The sequence below is a fragment of the Oncorhynchus nerka genome, linkage group LG24 (assembly GCF_034236695.1).
Source record: "Oncorhynchus nerka isolate Pitt River linkage group LG24, Oner_Uvic_2.0, whole genome shotgun sequence".
NCBI lineage: Eukaryota > Metazoa > Chordata > Actinopteri > Salmoniformes > Salmonidae > Oncorhynchus > Oncorhynchus nerka.
In genome coordinates, this window is record NC_088419.1 from 50,973,640 (window position 1) to 50,994,339 (window position 20,700).

At 43.4% G+C, this 20,700-nt stretch overlaps 1 protein-coding gene across 1 annotated transcript in view; it reads right to left on the bottom strand.

The window, feature by feature from the left end:
* Positions 1–19,051, bottom strand: part of LOC115108103 (very long chain fatty acid elongase 1-like) — a 31,253-nt gene extending 12,202 nt beyond the window's left edge. The window contains exons 1-2 of the mRNA XM_029632069.2: positions 18,951–19,051; positions 7,759–7,869 (exon numbers count right to left, since the gene is read on the bottom strand). The gene's annotated coding sequence lies outside the window, so the exon portion shown is untranslated. The remainder of the gene's footprint in view (positions 1–7,758; positions 7,870–18,950) is intronic.
* Positions 19,052–20,700: the final 1,649 nt, after the last annotated feature.

Genomic DNA, 20,700 nt, shown 5'->3' on the forward strand with positions numbered 1-20,700 from the left:
ATACACACAGTCGGTCACGGGTGCACCTCAGCCACGCTCAAGGTACTAAACGATATCATAGCCGCCATCGATAAAAGACAGTACTGTGCAGGCCTTGCCTGGTTCACCAATTACTTTGCAGACAGAGTTCAGTGTGTCAAATCGGAGGGCATGCTGTCCGGTCCTCTGGCAGTCTCTATGGGGGTGCCACAGGGTTCAATCCTCGGGCCGACTCTTTTCTCTGTATATATCAATGATGTTGCTCTTGCTGCGGGCGATTCCCTGATCCACCTCTACGCAGACGACACCATTCTATATACTTCCGGCCCGTCCTTGGACACTGTGCTATCTAACCTCCAAACGAGCTTCAATGCCATACAACACTCCTTCCGTGGCCTCCAACTGCTCTTAAACGCTAGTAAAACCAAATGCATGCTTTTCAACCGTTCGCTGCCTGCACCCGCACGCCTGACCAGCATCACCACCCTGGATGGTTCCGACCTTGAATATGTGGACATCTATAAGTACCTAGGTGTCTGGCTAGACTGTAAACTCTCCTTCCAGACTCATATCAAACATCTCCAATCGAAAATCAAATCAAGAGTCGGCTTTCTATTCCGCAACAAAGCCTCCTTCACTCACGCCGCCAAACTTACCCTAGTAAAACTGACTATCCTACCGATCCTCGACTTCGGCGATGTCATCTACAAAATTGCTTCCAACACTCTACTCAGCAAACTGGATGCAGTTTATCACAGTGCCATCCGTTTTGTCACTAAAGCACCTTATACCACCCACCACTGCGACTTGTATGCTCTAGTCGGCTGGCCCTCGCTACATATTCGTCGCCAGACCCACTGGCTCCAGGTCATCTACAAGTCCATGCTAGGTAAAGCTCCGCCTTATCTCAGTTCACTGGTCACGATGGCAACACCCATCCGTAGCACGCTGTGACGGCCCTGAATTTTCTGAACCGTCTCAGTGCAGCTCCTTCCAATAGGGCGCTTTCCCTTTAATTCCCAATTAAATAGCCAGCATCAGCTGCGCAAAGGTGGGGTTGTGATGGAGACGTGACTGAGGATGTGTTCAACCCTCAGTTCCCGAAGCTTCTCTATTCCGTTGTTTTGTTGCCTGTTAAACGTGTGTTTTGTTGCCTAATAGAGTTTACCCAGGATCGGATCCACTCTTTGCATCCCTGGACTACACCTCTCCGTTCTTCGTGGCCTTTCTGCGGGAGATCTATTGTTGTCTGACTGACCGACTGACTACCACCTTTTTGTATACGGTATTTCATTTGTTTTGATGTGATGTATACTGTGATTTATGTAGTTAGTTGTAGTTGAGGACTTATTAAGAGTGATACGCTTTAAAGTTCTGTGGTAAACTTATTGTTCTATTGATGGTATGATTAATACTGGGTTTACGCTACAAGGAATGAACGGACAAACATTGCGTGACAGAAGTCACTTGAGTTCCCTGAACTCTACCGGGCAGGACTCTTTTTAGGCCCGAGGTACAGGACATTTCTGGAGGAACCAGAACTCATTGTGTTATATTATTATATGTGTGTGTAATCATTGATGTTGTTAATACAACCCACGCAAAAGAGTATAGTTGTTTTTGAAGTTCTTTCCAATGTTTTAAGGGTTTATGAAAAGTTTATTTCCATCCTGACTTTTACATAAGTCCTTTGTATTGGTGTAGACTTGACGGACCAGATGGGACTCATTCCCACCCAAACTAAAAGGAGAAACCAATGTTTTCTCTGGTAGGCACAACCTACCTGGCACCCCTATAAATAATAACCTCAAGTCAAAACCGTTACAACGCGCTCCAGCAGGTGTATCTCACTGATCATCCCTAAAGCCAACACCTCATTTGGCCGCCTTTCGTTCCAGTTCTCTGCTGCCTGTGACTGGAACGAATTGCAAAAATCGCTGAAGTTGGAGACTTTTATCTCCCTCACCAACTTCAAACATCTGCTATCTGAGCAGCTAACCGATCGCTGCAGCTGTACATAGTCTATCGGTAAATAGCCCACCCATTTTTACCTACCTCATCCCCATACTGTTTTTATTTATTTACTTTTCTGCTCTTTTGCACACCAATATCTCTACCTGTACATGACCATCTGATCATTTATCACTCCAGTGTTAATCTGCAAAATTGTAATTATTCGCCTACCTCCTCATGCCTTTTGCACACAATGTATATAGACTCCCCTTTTTTTCTACTGTGTTATTGACTTGTTAATTGTTTACTCCATGTGTAACTCTGTGTTGTCTGTTCACACTGCTATGCTTTATCTTGGCCAGGTCGCAGTTGCAAATGAGAACTTGTTCTCAACTAGCCTACCTGGTTAAATAAAGGTTAAATAAAAAAATTAAAAAAATAATAATAATTTGGTCTCCTCTATCCAGGGTTTAAACTAAGGCCAGCTTTGAGATTACCAATATGCTATCATGAGAATGATTATTGAGAGAGCTCTTAATAACTAAATAGATTCACTGTTGCTAGTAGAGTCACTCCGAGAGGTAGGTTTAACAGAGAAAATGAAATGTAACCATACTTTGTAAGTATATCATCAATGATACTATTTAGGATTATACAGCTTTTGTTTCAATTCAACCCAGGATTCAACTGGCATAGGGCTTTAAGCTTTGGATGATTTCAAATGGAATCTTCAAGTTAATCATTAATATGTTGGATTCACGTCTCCATCTCATCTACAAGTCAAAGTTTAAAGATACGACTCAAATCAAATCAAACCTTACACGCATTTCACTTCAAGTTTGAGTCCTATTCTTGAACTTTGATTCTTGGTTGACATATCAATTATTCATTTGTAGACAAACTGGAATTAAAGCCAGACTAAGTCAGTGGGACAAAACATAGGTCCTTTTCAAATGCTGATATTTTGTTGCGTTGACAACCAAACACAATTCAATATCACTTTTGCAATACAATAAATAGCCTATTAACTTTAACAAATGATATGGTGGATTCACGTCTCCAACTAAAGCAAAAATAAAAGTCCAAGGGTAGGATTAAGTCAGTGGCTCAGATTAAACTATCCATGCATTAGATATCCTTTAAATGTTGATATTTGGTTGCATTGTCAACCAAACACAACTACTTTTGTAATACAGTGAATAGCTTAAAGGTAAGGGTGGGTATCTTACAAAGTAATGTCACAGAATTAATCAACTTAAAATGAGTAACACATCCATGGCCACATTTTGAGGTTAGCCTACAGTATCTATGAACATCTTCTTATGTAATCATAGAAAGCCGTGCATGTTCAAGATAGCATGCAAAGGTCGCAGGTCGGTGGAGATCTTCACAATTGCTTTAATATTGACCACTTGCACTATGCTGCCATCCAGGTAATTTGTTTCTGCTATTTGATGAAGTACAGTGATATCACATTTAAGGTGTTGTATAAATACAAAATATCTGACATTGTATTCCCATTTAAACGTTGTTGTGTTTTTAAATGGTTGAAAGAGTGGAGATAACACATTTAGATGAACACTGAAGTAATAATCAGACATTGTTTTTAACAATGGAATTTGTCTGTGCTTTTAGATGGTTGAAAATATAGCGATAACACATCAGGAATTCAATTTGACTGGTTGAATAAAGGTTGAAATCTCATTGATCAACGTCCCAACTAAATATTACCCAAATTTCCACGTTGAAATGATGTGGTGTTCCCAGCGGACGGCTTCGCGCGCTGACAAATGCGAGGTAGGCGGGCCTGTTCCTGATCTTGCACATCCGCATGACACCTTCAGCATACAAACACTAAAATGTCTTGGGCGATACGAGCCTTTCTGGGTAAATTGGTTGTTGATCATTGCTAGACAGTCAATTTAAAGTCTTGCCATAGTTTTATAAGGCGATTTAAAGGAAGACTCCACCCCAAAAAATGATATTTTGGCATTTGTTTAATTTGCTGTGTTGACCTAGCCCAAAATGTGTTGCTTGTCAGCAATCAAGTTTTCAAGATATGTAACTTTCAAAATACAGAAATCATCCCTGTAGGATGCATTTTGCATCATACAGGATGAGTTGTGTACATTTCTACTCCTGAACTTATTTAGGCTTGCCTTAACAAAGGGCTTGAACGCGTGTTGACTATAGATATTTCAGCTTTGAATTTTTATTGATTTGTAAAAATGTCTAAAAACATTATTCCGCTTTGACATTATGGGGTATTGTGGGTAGGCCAGTGACCCCCAAAAAATCACATAATCAATTTTAAATTAATGCTGTAACACAACTAAATGCAGAAGAATTCAGGGGTTTGAAGGCACTGAATGAATTTTATTTAGATTGTTCAGATTCACCATCAGCAATAATTTTGGTTTAGCTTTAAACAATCAGTGCATATGGTCCTTTTTATATATACACAGGGTAAAGTTTATAATTTCATAACAGCAATCACTTTTGCGAGAAGCACTGCATGGCCAAAGCAAGAGGAGAAGAGAAAATCACTCTTTGATTTTGAGATTGGGGTGAAATCCAAAATTGTGATTATACATTCATTGGCTACGTCATAGCTAATTTATAAATTATAAATATTGATACATTTCTAGCTCAAACCCTTAATCTGCAAAAATTACAAGTTAATTAGTGGGTGATGGTTAAGCTTGGGCGATATATACCGTTTATACCATATACCGAGGTATTTCGAAGTACAGACGGCAGGATATGACTATAAATTAAGTATAACTATAAGAAATCGAAGATGTGTGAAATAAATTATATCCAGCTCAGGGCTCCAGCTATGCATTTGGTTTTTGCTAACACACACACACACAGAGAGGGAGAGACGCCCAGCTCATGAGCTCCATCAGCAATAGATTTTAATTTAGAATGGAAAATGGATGAGTTTATGCACATCGAATCGTATCGCAGCAGTTGAGCGCGAGATAACTGGGACGCTGATCACATTTGTTTGATTCATTATAAAACAATTTTGTGGGATAACAGATTCAGTTATAATCTGACAGCGTCATCACTTCAATCTGGCCATCTCTACCGAATGCCTCAAGATTTACCAATCACATGAGCTCACGACAAACTCTTGAGCTTTGAAACGCCACCTAAGACTCCCCACTGACAATGTAACAAAGCTCTCTGAATGTTGTAAAGACATCCAAAGAAGTAAAGACTTCCAAGGAGAATTTCCTCAATGTGTCGTGACTGCTAAATCAGCAATAGTTGTTTTGCCGTGACTGCGAAGTCAGCAATAGTCGTTCCCCCAGCAGACAGTGGTGGATCCCAAGGTGGCAGGGCTGGCGTTATGGGCAGTCCTTAGGGGGCCTGGCCAACCAAAACATACCTCCTGGCCCGCCCTACCGTACCTCCTTGCCCATCCAAATAAAATATTTAAATATTGATCCTTTATTTGACCAAGACACGCTCTGACAGAAAGACCCATCAATGTCAGATAAAGCATCCAAGCGAGCGAAACAGCGCCCCTCTGTCTTAGTATGTGTAGCCCATGTATATGATGCTGTCTGGGCTAAAATAGTATGGCATGACATTCTCTTTTTTTGCCAGACCACTTTAGATACACAGGGCTACATATTGCAAGACAGAAGGGCGCTGTTTCAGTCAATTGGATGCAATTTTGGACTAAGGTGTGAAGGCAATCTACTTTTTATTTATTTATTTATTTTACAATCAGATGAAATCATCATGACTGGTTGTGTTCATGCCACATTGAAAGATAGGCTAATACATATTTACAGTTAAATTGCATGTCGTTACTATAAAAGCCACAATAGAACAGCTAAAGCAGTCGTTTGTACTGCTCATGATTTTTTTTTTTTATGTATAACTCTGCCATTTTTTAAAGTAATGCCACCCTCTGTCCTTGACTTTTCCTAAATACATGTAAGTCTACAATACACACTGTCGTTGTTCTAATTGTAATATGACAAACAGAACTGTTGTTGTAGACATTTTTTATATGGTTTTCCCCGTTGCCCCTCCTTCTCTCGACAGTAGGGCCTGCTCCCCCTCTTCTCCCAATAGTTGAAGAGGCCGTGCCCAGTTGAAAATCACCCCGATAATTGCCTCGAAAGTGAACCCGAAACTATACCAAAACTAATTTCACAGATATAATAAGAGATTAAATAAATGAAGTAGCCTCAAGTATGATGGGGAAAAACGGATGAGTTGATGAACGAGGGGAAGCGAGCGATGCATAATTATGTGATCACCAATGTTGAATGAAGAACAGGCATTCTAATGTATTGATCTATTTTAATTATAATCTCAAAATGTTCTGTACTCTATCATTCTGCTCCGGGCCTCCTTGGAGTACACAAGAGAGCGTATGTAATTTACAACGGCAAGAAGACCAAGATTAATGGATGCACTAGTTAGCATTGCTACAACATCTGAAGGAAAACAACTCCGACGGTGGGGAAGAAAAATAAATCATTATGACATCTCCGATGAGAATTCTTCTGATTCTGAACTTCAACCTGAACCTAGACCTCTGTGGGCTAAACGCAAAAAAAGCCAGAATTGGGCGCACTGAGCAGGTGCCCACGCCACCACCAAATGAAACGGTGCGACTGGAGAGGGGACGGCACCGTTTGGAATAGAACACCCCGGTGAGAATTCTACGGGCTACTATCAGCACATAATGTCGTCACTGCGGGAGTAGGCCCTACATATCAAGCAAGAAATAATATCATCAATGCACTCAACAGCTTTTGTTGTTTAGGCTATGTGAAATGGACATGCTGTCTTATCTACACTTATATTCATAATGACATTATTGCTTTTGTGATGATTTTCACTATTATCAAGCACACATGGTGCTTGTAATGATGTTTAGGCTACTGATGTTTTCATCTTGCTGACCGTGCATCTTGGTGGTTGGGGTATTCATTTTTTTATTTCATCTTATACCGGGTTCCAACACCAATGCTTTCTGTTTCATAGCTGTAACAAAGGCACTCCACGAATACAATTTATTGAACACTTATTTTTTTAAATGTACATACATCCACATAAGAGGTGGAGTGAAAACAACATGCCCCCCTATGGAAATCAAATGACCATCCAACAGATTCGGTCACTTTAACCAGAGGGTCACAAAGTCCATGTGCTACACTACCTCAATTCCACGAGGGAAACACCACATAGGCCGAGCTAACCAGCAAACCTTACTGTAAACAAATAGACAAATGTAGCCAATTGATTTACCCCTTGTTGGTATTTAGAGACTGCCTGCTCCAGAATGGATGGAGGAGATACTTCCACGAAGCTATCAACCTCGACCTGTCATGTGATGATAAGCCGTCTCGAAACCTTGGCCGGACGCTATTCTCAGTGACTTCACGATTGACATTGAAAACCCAGAGGGTAGGCAGAGGAGAGGGGGAAAAAAAACATCCACAGGGAGAGGGAGTCAAGGAGGAGCCCATTAGAACAAACACACAGTGCAGCATCTGTTTACCAGGAGTGTCTGCAAGGCTGCTACACCTACTGTACACACACACCGGGTTTTCTACCTCTGCACACACACACACACACACACACACAACGTCCAAACAATGTCTGTGTGTTTACCCCAGCCTGTTAAGACACTGAACAGAGCTATTCCCTGAGGTGATACAAAGCCTAAAACCAACTTAGGGACACAAACGCGACCGGTAAAAACCATTGGCTCAACAAGTGGGCTAAAATGTGAGAAAGGGGTTAGGGTTAGTTTCCTGGGTACTCCATCTTGTGCTAAGTGGGTGGACTTACCTCGTCGTTGCTGTGGTAAACTTCCTGTTCTCCTCAGAGCGGGCTAATGGATGCCAGTGTGGACGCCAAGTCCCGTTCACCGCAGAGGACAGCTTGCTAGCTCTCCCTGTCCTGATGGAGAGAAGGGCCAGGACAGCAGTCGGGGGAGAGATATGGAGAGAGAGGGAGGGGCAAAGAGAAAGAGAGGAGGGAGAGGGAGTGAGTTAGAGAGAGAGAGAGAGCAAACTGACAAAGTGTGACTGGTACTGCTGCCCTCCAAGTCCCCACCCTCCCTGTCTCATAAACACAGTGGATGAATAACTAGTTCAGAAAAAGAGAGCAAGGCATAAAGAGAGGGAGCGCAAGGGAGGGAGAGAGGGAGGAGCTGTGTATATGTGTCAGTGAGAGTGCATGCCAGACAAGTGAAAAAGTAAAAGCAAGAGGGAGCTGGCCTTCTATTTCACCCAGCGGTGTGAAATATAGTATAAAAAGGTGCCCTGGTCTTGCTGGAGTTGCCCCATCCCCCTCCTCTCTCCCCCCATTCCTCTCGCAGAGGTAAACACAGCAGAATATGGTATCCTCCTGCGGCTGGTTTCTCTCCCAGGGGGCGGGCTGATAATATAATTCTCAGGCACAGCAGCAGAGAAATCACTGGCGACTCTGTTATCATGAAGGGGGCCATTGTTGCGCCGCTAGCGTCTCTGTCCCCCAGCCAACACAAAGAAAGCGAAGCTAACATCCATTTCACCCTCCATCTGGACTGGAAGTCGAAGTCTTTCTTCAAATAAACATGCACAACCCCAACAATGACACCTACAAAACAGTCATGAGATTTCTAAACGTAATTGGAAAAAATGCATTTCTCATCAAACAACATGGAGCCCTTCCCCTAGTCTAGAGACTGTGACATTCAGAACACATAAGAGAAAGAGACCAGTTGGCGAATGCAATAAAACATGTCATTTTCCTGTTTACTCAAGGCTGGTGGTCGAATCTTATAACACAGACACAGCCATTATGGTTCCTACTACACGACGACAGTGACTCACTGACGAGAGACTGAAAAACAGCTTCTATCTCAAGGCCATCAGACTGTTAAACAGCCACCACTAACATTGAGTGGCTGCTGCCAACACACTGTCATTGACACTGACCCAACTCCAGCCACTTTAATAATGGGAATTGATGGGAAATGATGTAAATATATCACTAGCCACTTTAAACAATGCTACCTTATATAATGTTACTTACCCTACATTATTCATCTCATATGCATACGTATATACTGTACTCTACATCATCGACTGCATCCTTATGTAATACATGTATCACTAGCCACTTTAACTATGCCACTTTGTTTACTTTGTCTACATACTCATCTCATATGTATATACTGTACTCGATACCATCTACTGTATGCTGCTCTGTACCATCACTCATTCATATATCCTTATGTACATATTCCTTATCCCCTTACACTGTGTATAAGACAGTAGTTTTGGAATTGTTAGTTAGATTACTTGTTGGTTATCACTGCATTGTCGGAACTAGAAGCACAAGCATTTCGCTACACTCGCATTAACATCTGCTAACCATGTGTATGTGACAAATACAATTTGATTTGATTTGATTTAATACCACAGTACGTTGTAAGTGCTGCTTGCTCTCACTCGTGTGAAAGCACTTAGTCTGATCTCCCCGCCACGCCCCAGATTTAAAAGGAGGAACGGATGTTTAGGTGATCTTTAACACTGCATAGTTGTGACATAGCTATGACGCTAGAAGAAACATGTGCGACACAGACACACACACACACACACACACACGTCTTGGTATACCAGTCCTGGGCAACACAGAACAGTTAGGTCGGAGTCAGACACCATTTAGTTTTAAATTGACAGCGTAGCCCTTTCCTGCCTTCATTCACCCCACTCAAATCGAATTCCTGAAGTGTCATCACTGTGTTTTCAGCCATCTAAAAGCAGAGTCAAATTCCATTGTAAGTACATGGGTGGAGTGTTATTCATATTTTTCATCATTTCATAATTAAAGAAAGATGATTGAAAAATATATATTTATTTCAGATTTTGGTCATGTACATAAAGTGTAATATTAGGAGGCAAACTAAAAATGGAATACCTTTCAACTCTATATCTGACATGGTACAGCCACAAATAACCATGTGCATCAGGTCTATACTTTTGTTTCAAAGTAGATTTGTTTCAGACTACCAAGAATGTGTGACCTTGATTTAACCCACCGCGGTAAAAGGTTATGAAGTAGCCTACTAATTTCTCCCTACTTTCAGCAAGCTCTTAGATTATTTGTGATGTAAAACAGTTGGCAAACAAGCCATCACTAATTAAGAATTAATCTACTGTAACGAGGTACTTAGCCATGACTAAGACCTTCAAGTGTGCATCACAAATGGCACCCTGTACATATTCACATCAACTGTTAATAGTTGTGCAGATGTACTTTAATGGCCTCTTAGTTTCTCTGTCAGCCAAATCCATGTTACCCTGTCCCACAGGATAGAGTAGAGATGAGGGAGACAGAGGGTTAGAGGCAGCTCTCTCCCTCCCTTCCAGTCCCTCCCCTGCTCTTATCCACAGGAAATAAGGTTAAGTGCCTTGCTCAGAGGGAACATCAGTAGATTCTTTTCACCTAGTCGCTCAGGGACCGGCTCTTAACTGCCAGGCTACCTGCTGCCCTCAGATTTTTTTTATACCACAATGCTATATGACTGCCAGCATAAACTGCAACACTAACCCATCTCTTCATGTAGCCTAGTGTTGGGCCAGAAACCGAAAGGTCACTAGTCTGAATCTCTGAGCTGACAAGGTGAGAAATCTGTTGATGTACCATTGAGCAAGGCACTTAACCCTAATTGCTACAGGGTCACTGTTGATAATGGCAGACCCTGGCCATGGGACCCCACTCTCTGAGGGTCTCTTAGAGAGAGTAGCATATGCAAAAAAAACATGTGTGAAATAGGACCAATATGAACACCCACCAAATTATGAATCTGTGCCCTGCTGACCTGGTGTGTGAGAGTGTGTGTTCTAATACGAAACAAGTAAGCATTTGTCTCCGAGACTTCTCTCTGTACCCTAGACTGTGCTGTACCAGGGCCTTCGCTATTCTCACATCCACTGAATGGAATGAGGGCCCAGAAGTGTTTTGTGGTGAATTTCCCCTATAACAATAGTTTTCCAATCATATAAGAAAGAAATCACAATGAACACTACACACATATGCACACAACATTATGAACCAAGAGTAATCGAAGAGTGACCCAAGACTGTACTGTACATTCTGGCAACAAAAACATCCTTCCAATCTTTGCAATATGGCTGGACTCTCAATGACCGACATGTTTATGCCACCACCGCTAGTGTTTTTGGCTGGGAGTAAGCCTGGGGAAGGGGTGGCCGGCACCGTAGTAGTACAGCCCCTACCTGCAGGAGCAGACCAGACAGAGCATGCACACTCTACGCTGGTCTCATTCTGTCGTCGCCCCCCCCCCTGCTCCCCCTCCTTGTTGCTCCCTCACTGAGTACTCAGGTTTCTGGAACTTTCCACAGAAACACAAGGTCACGTTCAGGGGCAGGCTGAATGCATGTGAATGTGTTCCTATGCATATGAAACCTGGCTGTAAGACATTTTACTACCCTCTAAAGGTGTGGGTGCGGAGGGTGGATAGTTTGAGTCAGAGGTGTCCACCCTTCAGAGGGATGCGAGGTGAAAGTGCTCCACCCTATGCTGAAACACAAAAATCTATGAAACTTTTCTGAAACGAAGGTCATGCTACTGAAATTCTAATATCGTCATTCCAGAACATTGGTCAATGATCAGTCTTGAAATAGCTAAGATATACCAGATATGTACCCAATTGTGTAGGTTGTGTTTTATGTACCATGCCATGGCGGTCTTCTGCATGCCCGGCCACACAACGTTTGAGACATCTATCTCCACTTCCCTTCTGATCAGTAGCAAGGGATCTCAGCACTTCTAATTGGATTGATGTTCTAATTATGTTCTATTTGTGATATGTTTACTGTATTTGTGTATTAACTGTACTATGAGAGAGCTCCAACAAAAATTCCTATGAATGTTACTTTTTTTTTTTTTACGTTTTATTTTTGTTATTTAAAAAAAATAATAATACCGGCAAATGGCAAATAAACTACTTGAACTTGAAAAAAGGAGTTACTAGATCTTTCCTCGCATCCTCGCATCCTCTCTCCTCAAGGTATCTCATCTTGGACTTTCTTCTCGAATGCATTTTGAGAATGGGGAGAGAGAGAATGCAAGATAAGTTGCTTTCAAAATGTCAGCCCAGTTGATAGACATTGTTCAGTCTGTTTTTAGTTAGCAGTGAGATCCTAAGCTAAAATTGAGCTGTGGCTCCCTTGCAACACGGCCATTGAGATAAAACTAAGCAGGTAAAAGGTAATATCCTGAAGGTAGACTTGACCTATTTGTGTAGAGCAGGTCTGGCAGACAGCGTACTGTAGGATTATGTAAGACTATGTATATATCGAATGAAATGACACCATTCATGATGAATGTGAGGAATGCCTTGCCTCTGGTCTGAAAATAACTTCCACAATCTGATGTGTCCAAATCAAATTCATTCATTCACTCATTCAACGCTCATGGTGAACCTGGGATGATGTATATGCTTGGGGAAACATACTCATGTTCGATCCAGGTGCAGTTCTCTCGGTCCCTTTCGGTGATTAAAAGGGTAGGTTTGTCTGCAAATGTCTTTTGAAAGAAATGATTGTTTAGTACCTTCTAACTACTCACTGTGCTTAGACAAATTAAGCGATTGCATTTCTGCCATCATGTGGTTCACAAGGCTCCTCTTCAGGACACAAGCAAATGTCTGCTTAATTAATCTAATGGGAAAGTAGAGCACATAGCCAACTCTTAAGAGTAACAAGTTAAGCCATTGTTCTCTCTGTATTCCTGGATGACTGGAGAAAGCCAGTCATCCACCCAGGAGAAAGCCAACCCATTGCTTAGTGGCCAGTCAAACAATGAGCAAGGGGCATAAAATGTTGACCCAAAGCATTTTATTCAGTCCAGTCTGGGTCGTCTTTCCCTTGAGAAGCTGTAGAGGACCGGTTTCTCTGTACAAACTGTAGATTAACCCCAGTCCTGAACTAAAAAGCATGCTCAATGTACAATCTCAGTTGAAATAGATTTTATTTCAGGCTTAATCTGTGACCGGGAAACTGTCTGAAAATGTTCTGACACATCTGACGCAATCGCTTTGCGCAATTAGCCTGGAGAGAAGGCTATCCTTTAGGCAGCAGCCATTGACACTTGACACTGATTGGGGGATAGCAACATTCAAACTAACTGTGTAAACCAGGGGTGGAAAACATATTGTCACACCCTGATCTGTTTCACTTGTCTTTGTGCTTCTCTCCACCCCCCACCAGGTGTCTCCCATCTCCCCTAATTATCCCCTGTGTATTTATACCTGTGTTCTCTGCTTGTCTGTTGCCAGTTCGTTTTGTTCGTCAAGCCTACCAGCATCTTTCAAGCCTACCTGTCTTTTCTATAGTTCCTGTTTAACATTTTTTGACGATTCTGCCTGCCATCCTGTACCTTGGCCCGCAACACTGGATTATTAACCTCTGCCTGCCCTGACCATAAGACTGCCTGCCATTCTGTACCTTTTGGACACTGATCTGGATTAATGACCTCTGCTTGACCTGTCATTTTACCTGCCCCCTGTTCTAGTAATAAACTTTTGTTACTTCAACACTGTCTGCATCTGGGTCTTCCCTAAAATGTGATAGTATGAACTGGCCATGACCGACCCAACAGACTCAGACCAGCTCCACAATGCTGTCTCCCTGCAAGGAGCCATTAATGGACGACACAAGGAGTTACTGCAATGTCTTATGGAGGGACTCCATACCCTGGCAGAATGTCATAACCAGGCATTCAAGACTTTGCTGGAGCAATTCCCCAGATTCATCACTAGGCAGCGCGTCACATCTGTAATCTCCCAGCCTACCCCAGTGTCCCGAGAACCCTGCTGCTAACGCTACGCTGGAGATTCTGGAACCTGCCGGGCTTTTCTCTCCCAGTGCTCCCTCATTTTCGAGCTGCAGCCTTCTTCATTCCCCTCGGACAGCTCGAGGATAGAGTACATCATAATGCTGATTTCCGTGAGGGCACTCGCCTGGGATACAGCGGTGTGCGAGCAACAGTCCACCATCTACCTCAGTCTAGAGGAGTTCATAACGGAAGTTCGGAAGGTGTTTGATTCTACGTTGTCCGGGAGATAAGCTGCTCGTAAACTGTTCCAGCTACGCCAAGACTCCCATAGTGGCAGACTACACTGTGAATTTTCATATGTTGGTGGCTGAGAGTGCCTGGAACCCGGAAGATTTGTTCGACATGTTCCTTCACGGATTATCGGAGGTGGTCAAAGATGAGCTTGCAGCCCGGGTGCTGCCCATGGATCTTGACTCATAGCCTTGACCATCCGGGTTGATGGGCAACATCTAGAACGTGGGAGAGAGAGGGAATCTATGCCCTGTCGCCCTCGATTCCTGCCTTGCCTCCGAAGAATCCTGGAGATCCCCGAAGTCCACATGTCCGAGTGACCCCGACGTCACCCAAGTTCTCTCGGGAATCACCGTGGGCTGCCAACTCGCCCCCTTCGGAGTCCAGGCACCTGGGCAGGGCTAGATTGACTCCGGCTGAATGCTTACGCCGACTCCACACTCAGAGCTGTCTATGTTGTAGAGCCACGGGACATATCGTAGCTACCTGTCCATAAAAAAACTAGGCTCATCAAGAAGGGGCTCTGGTGGGCCTTATGGAGAACTTTTCCTCTCCCCTTACTCACACCCCTTTCCATGCCATCCTGCTGTGGGGGAACCAGTCGAAATCTCTCCGGGTACTCATCGACTCTGGGGCCGATGAGAATTTTTGGGATGCTACCCTGGTGTCCGAGCTGGGCATCCCCACTCAGCCCCTCTCCATTCCCATGGACGTAAGCGTGCTGTATGGGTGCTCTATAGGCCGAGTCACTCACAATACCACTCCCATCAACCTACGAATGTCAGGGAACCACAGCGAGGCAATCCAATTTATGCTGATTAAGTCTCCTCAGGTTCCCGTGGTATTGGGATTCTCTTGGCTCCAGCAACACAATCCCATCATTTTTATTTGTTGAATTTTTTATTTATTTAACCTTTAATTTATTTAACTAGGCAAGTCAGTTAAGAACAAATTCTTATTTACAATGAAGGCTTACCCCGGCCAAACCCCAACGATGCTGGGCCAGTTTTGCGCAGCCCTATGGGACTCACAATCATGGCCGGATGTGATATAACCTGGATTCGAACCAGGTACTATAGTGACGCCACTTGCACTGAGATGCAGTGACTTAGACCACTCAGACTGGAATGCTGGTGCCTTTAATGGGCTGGAGCCCGTTCTGCCATGCCCACTGTCTGAAGTCAGCGCAGCCTGGATTTCACAGGATTTCTTCCTGTGGACTCGGAAGTTGCCCCGGACCTCTCTGCCATTTCCGCAGAATACCAGGACCTCCGGAAGGTGGTCAGTAAGGCCCGGGCCACTTAGCTTCCACTGCACCGACCCTATGACTGCGGGATTGACCTTCTCCCAGCCACCACTCCAACCCGGGGACAACTGTACTCTCTGTCGGGGTACGTATACCAGGGCTATGGAGACCTACATTGAGGACTCCCTAGCTGCAGGGTTCTTTCATCCTTCTGCCTCCCCCGCTGGCACAGGGTTATTCTTTTTGGAGAAGAAGGACAAAACCCTGTGCCGGAGCATCGACTACCGGGGCCTCAATGACATCATGGTGAAGAACCACTACCCTCTACCAATCATCTCCTCGGTCTTCGAGCAGCTCCAGTGGGCCACAGAGTTCTCCAAGCTGTGGGTCGAATACGCCAGCAACACCCTTGCTCTGCCACGGGTCTCTCTCCCTTTGAGTGTTCCCTGGGCTATCACCCCCCGCTCTTCCCTGAGGAATACCTTCAGCCCAGATGTTTGTCCGCAGCTGTCATCGTACCTGGAAGAGAGCCCAGTCGGCCCTTACGACCACCTCCATGTATCGACTACAAGCGGACCACCACCGGACCCCGTTTCCCCAGTATGTCTCAGCCCTTTGTCTCCTGTTTCCAGGCCCACCCCTTTCCCCGTCTCATCGACGGCCAACCGGCGTACCCGGTGAGACGTCTTGCTGAAGGTTCGACCTCTGGGCAGGGGATTCTAGTACCTGGTTGACTGAGAGGAGTATGGCCTGGAGGAGAAGTGCTGGGTCCCAGCTAGTGACATCCTTGTCCCAGGCCTCATCGCTGATTTCCAAAACCCACACCCCGGTCAACCAGGTATTCGCCCAGGTAGGATGCCAGGTGGCGCCCTTAGAGGGGTGTGTGTGTGTGTGTGTGGGGGGGGGGGGGGTTCTGTCACACCCTGATCTGTTTCATCTGTCTTTGTGCTTGTCCCCTCATCTGGTGTCTCCCATCTCCCCTCATTATCCCCTGTGTATTTATACCTGTGTTCTCTCTTTGTCTATTGTCAGTTTGTTTTGTTCGTCAAGCCTACCAGCGGTTTTCCCCTTGCTCCTGTCTTTTCTATAGTTCTTGTTTTCCCAGTTTTGACCATTCTTCCTGCCCTGACCCTGAGACTGCCTGCCGTTCTGTGCCTTTTGTACTCTGATCTGGATTACTGACCTCTGCCTGCCCTTGACCTGTCATTTTGCCTGCCCCCAGTTCTAGTAATAAACTTTTGTTACTTCGACACTATCTGCATCTAGGTCTTCCCTGAAACATGATACATACGGCCTGAGGGCCAGAGAGAGAGTACACTTAATCCGGCCCGCGATCCCACTGAATCCGGCCCAGGTAAGGTTTGAGTAAACTTGTTTATTTTTTAAATCTAATGTCTCTGCCCAAAATGTTGGGACAAATGTTCCACTGTCCAATAAATCCATATTTTTGTTTTTGTAAACAGCATCCCTCAAACATTGATTTATGGCACAGTGGAAAAATGCATTGTTGTCAATTGCAAGTGATGGCTCGGCACAATGTGACAACCAATTTTCTCTGTAACGAAACTGTGGTTTGGGGGATCAACTACTAGCACAGAGTAGGCCAGATTCAGTGGGGAATTTAGCATGTAAATCTTGGTGGGGCAAACAATTACATATTTGTTTATGCATGCCAGCAAAGCCCCTACACTACACAATATGGTGACAAACGGTGCCCCAAACTGTTAGGGCCTACATAAAGCTGTCCCAACACCTTACCACTGCTACACCTGTCTGTTAGCGGAGCCTTTTCTGGCAGTGATCAGTTCATTCAGCCTCATTAACTGTCTTTAAAAAAATCATAACTGATATGACTGACTTGCTTAAACAAATGTGATTTATACTGAGAATTGAGATGTACAAACTATGGCACAAGGAGACGACAAGCGGATAAGAGGCAATCCGTCATTTTGATTAAGACCTTAATGAGTGAGCTAGGACGGATGTAATAGTTCAGCACTTTTGAAATGTACAGCGACAGAATTAGGAACATGGGCTGTTCTTACAGTATTCTCCCTGCACACCAAGTCAGAATCGTAGGATAAATAAAGGGGGCATATAAGCAGACAATGAAAGCTCTTGCAATTTATGGTGCTTTCGGAAAAAAAACAAGGTAGAATCATGATGACGTCAGTGATCTTTAGGTCAGAGCTCTAGAAAGTGGCTTGAGTTCCTGACTTGCAATACAGAGTTGGATGACCTTTCAAAATGTATTTTCTCAGTCGGAATTAGTTTTTTCCGAGTTCCCAGTTGTCTTGAACTGAAGTCAGATTTCCCAGTCCTTAGTTTCCAGTTGTTTGAGCTCGGCAGAAGTCATGCTGAATTGACAGCATGGCCAATGTTGAATGTTTATCCTTTTAAGCTTCGAAAAGAGACCCTTAAACACAGACTTGGACCACACATCCACTCCACTGAATAGCAGGCTAGTGATTGCTTTGCAACTCTTGCAGTTAGCCACTGATTACTTCCAAACCACTCATTTGCGATTTGAGATTTCCAACTTGTGTAATGCTTATGTCCAATGACCGATGAGCACCGATACGTTTTAACTATAATTTCTCCTCATTATTTCTCTTCATATGACAAGGATTAAAAAGGATTTGCCAGTAGATTGTTGACCTAATTCATGATGATGTCTGCTAGCTTGCTAGCTAAGATTTTGACAGTATGATGTTGACCAATCAAAGCTACTGTAGATATAACTTGATTTGACGTCATTTTATCTGTGGCCAATGACCTTGAGCCTTCTTGGATGGGCACTTCTATTGTAACTCTATGGCAGCACCCAAGGGGAATTTTTGAGCTCTACCCTTAGATTAGGAGGTGACGTTGCGTCCCCAAGAGTGACAGAACACTGAGCCAATCACGGCACAAATAGAGCACGTTACCAACCCCTATGCTCCATATTTTCTTCTGGCTCCCCACCACCAAAGAAGCACTGAGCTAGGCTGAAACACCTACATTTTGGAGCTGCTTTACTCAAGAAAGCCAAAAAGAGACCAAAGTTTGTGTGCAGCTTTATTAACTCAATTTTATTTTTGTATTTTATTTTTTACATTGTTTGCAAACTGATATGTGACACGTGGTAATGCCAAAATAACATGCAAAACGGGCAACCCCCATCCCCCTAAAAAATGGTCACCACTGGCCAGATGTAAAAATTACACAATGGCATTGTGATTGCACAATTGATAGGCCACACACTTCCTGTTCATGTAGTAACGGTAGTACTATCTTGTACGCGCATGATCTTGATTACAAATATGACTGTAATTTGTAGGAATTAGGAATAGCATATTCACATAGCATGTACATTAAAAGAAACTTGTTACTTCAAACGTTTTAAGTTTATCAAGTCAAGTGGTTTTGAAATCCCCTACCATGACTAATCATATATATGCATGCAAGTATAATAGGCAACTGTTGTGACATTGTGACAGCCTAGCCAACAGTATAATGTAGATCCCCTGCAGCCACATACCTATAGGTTACCTGTTTTACAATAATAAAACTACAATAGTTGTACTATACTACAATAGTTGTACTTTTGATTCAAAATTTAAGTGGAATACAGCAAGTATCTAATAATCTGTCAAATAAAAGTATTACCCACCTGGAAAAAGTGGTAGAGAGTGTGACAAACTTGAAGAGGGAACCGTTAAGTGTGTCGTGTTTCAAGTGAAATGCTTGTCCCTCCCTCCTCCCTGTTTTTAATTCCTTTGATGGAGCAGGAAAGGGTGGGCGGTCAAAGGAAAAGGTGGAGTCGTTTCTCACCAGAACTAGACTGGTGAGAGCATTGTATTTATTTATTTAACTAGACAAGTCAGTTAAGAACGAATTCTTATTTACAATGACGGACTACCCCGGCCGAAACCTAACACGGATGACGCTGTGCCAATTGTGTGTCGCCCTATGGGACTCCCAATCACTGCTGTACTGTACACACACGGGCTTATTTTATTAGTAATTTACGATACATTCTTGGTTAAACTTATTTGATTGAGTTCTGTTATAATCTGTTTTATTATCTCTAATTAGTTTATACTGTCCTATTCAGCGGTGGTGTCATTTAACAGATTACTTTGCTGTAATTTGTGTGATAAATTTCTAATATTTCTCTTTTTTTATTTCACTTAGTGTGAAAGGAGAAAAAAGTAAGAAGAAACCCGAAACACTGCTCTTGATAGCGTTACTGCCATTCAATAAACTTTACGTATCGGCCTCACGGCCTTCGTCAGAGCTTTTACTTAGTGTGAAACGGAAAGGCTTGTCATAGCATGGCAAGGCTTGACAATGCACATACATTTAGTCAATCTAACATTAATTTCATAATTGATTATTGGCAATGACTTATTGACCGTAGCTTTTGTTTAAACTCTGGATTTCATGAGAAACTTTTCTCGTTTCTTAGCCCTCAAGACCAAGAGATATGGAGACGCTGACACCCAGTGGATGTTGTGGGTCACTGCATGGAGACTTTTACCCATAATTACATGAAAACCTCTTCACTGCAGCTGTGAGATACAGAATTCATGATTTTGAAATATGCACTTTGATGATCAATATTCAAAATTTATTTTATTGCGTGGAGGTCTATTTTTGCTTAATAGGTTGCAAACCTGTTATAATCGTTGTGTAAAACACAGTACGTAACATGTTACGGCCAATTACAATTGGACTGTTTATTCACAGCAACATACTAAGCGGGTTAGTGTCTTCCCTACATGACATGCACTTCAGGGAGAAAGGCCTGCTCTCTCTCTCTGCCGGTCCCTCCCTTTCTCTCATGCTGCCGGCCTGGAGCCCACTGCTTTATCACGGCACTGCAGGAGGGTCCACTGAATGCAGCTAACTTTAAACTACAGAGAACTCTTCCTCTGGATGGCGTCCATAGCATCGTTAGACCATTAGGGAACAAACAAGCCTTACCCTTTTACTGTGGAAGGGAGCTGGTGAACAAGAACATTTCCAGCGAAACATGCTGAATTTGATTACTCATGGCTGTTGTCTCTTTAATTCGTCTCCTTTGTAGATTTGTGACACTTGCTTGTGTACGTGTGGCACCACACGACACATTTCTGCGGGCCAAAAATTGATGGATTTCGTTATGACTTGGCAATGACAGTGAAATTATATGTTTTTGAGAAATGACAAAGGAGAGAGCGAGAGACTAGACTGCATGCCAAGAGGCCCGCAGCACTTATGCACAGTGTGTGTCCGCTCCCCCTGCTCTGGCTCTGTGGGATAATAAGAGGGTTTGTTTTCCCAGAGCTCCCACATGAGGGCTGGGCCTCGTTGGCTAAGGGGGACGGGCTGCCTTCCTACAGGATAAGTAGGCAGAGAGAGAGAATGAGGAGTGGCAG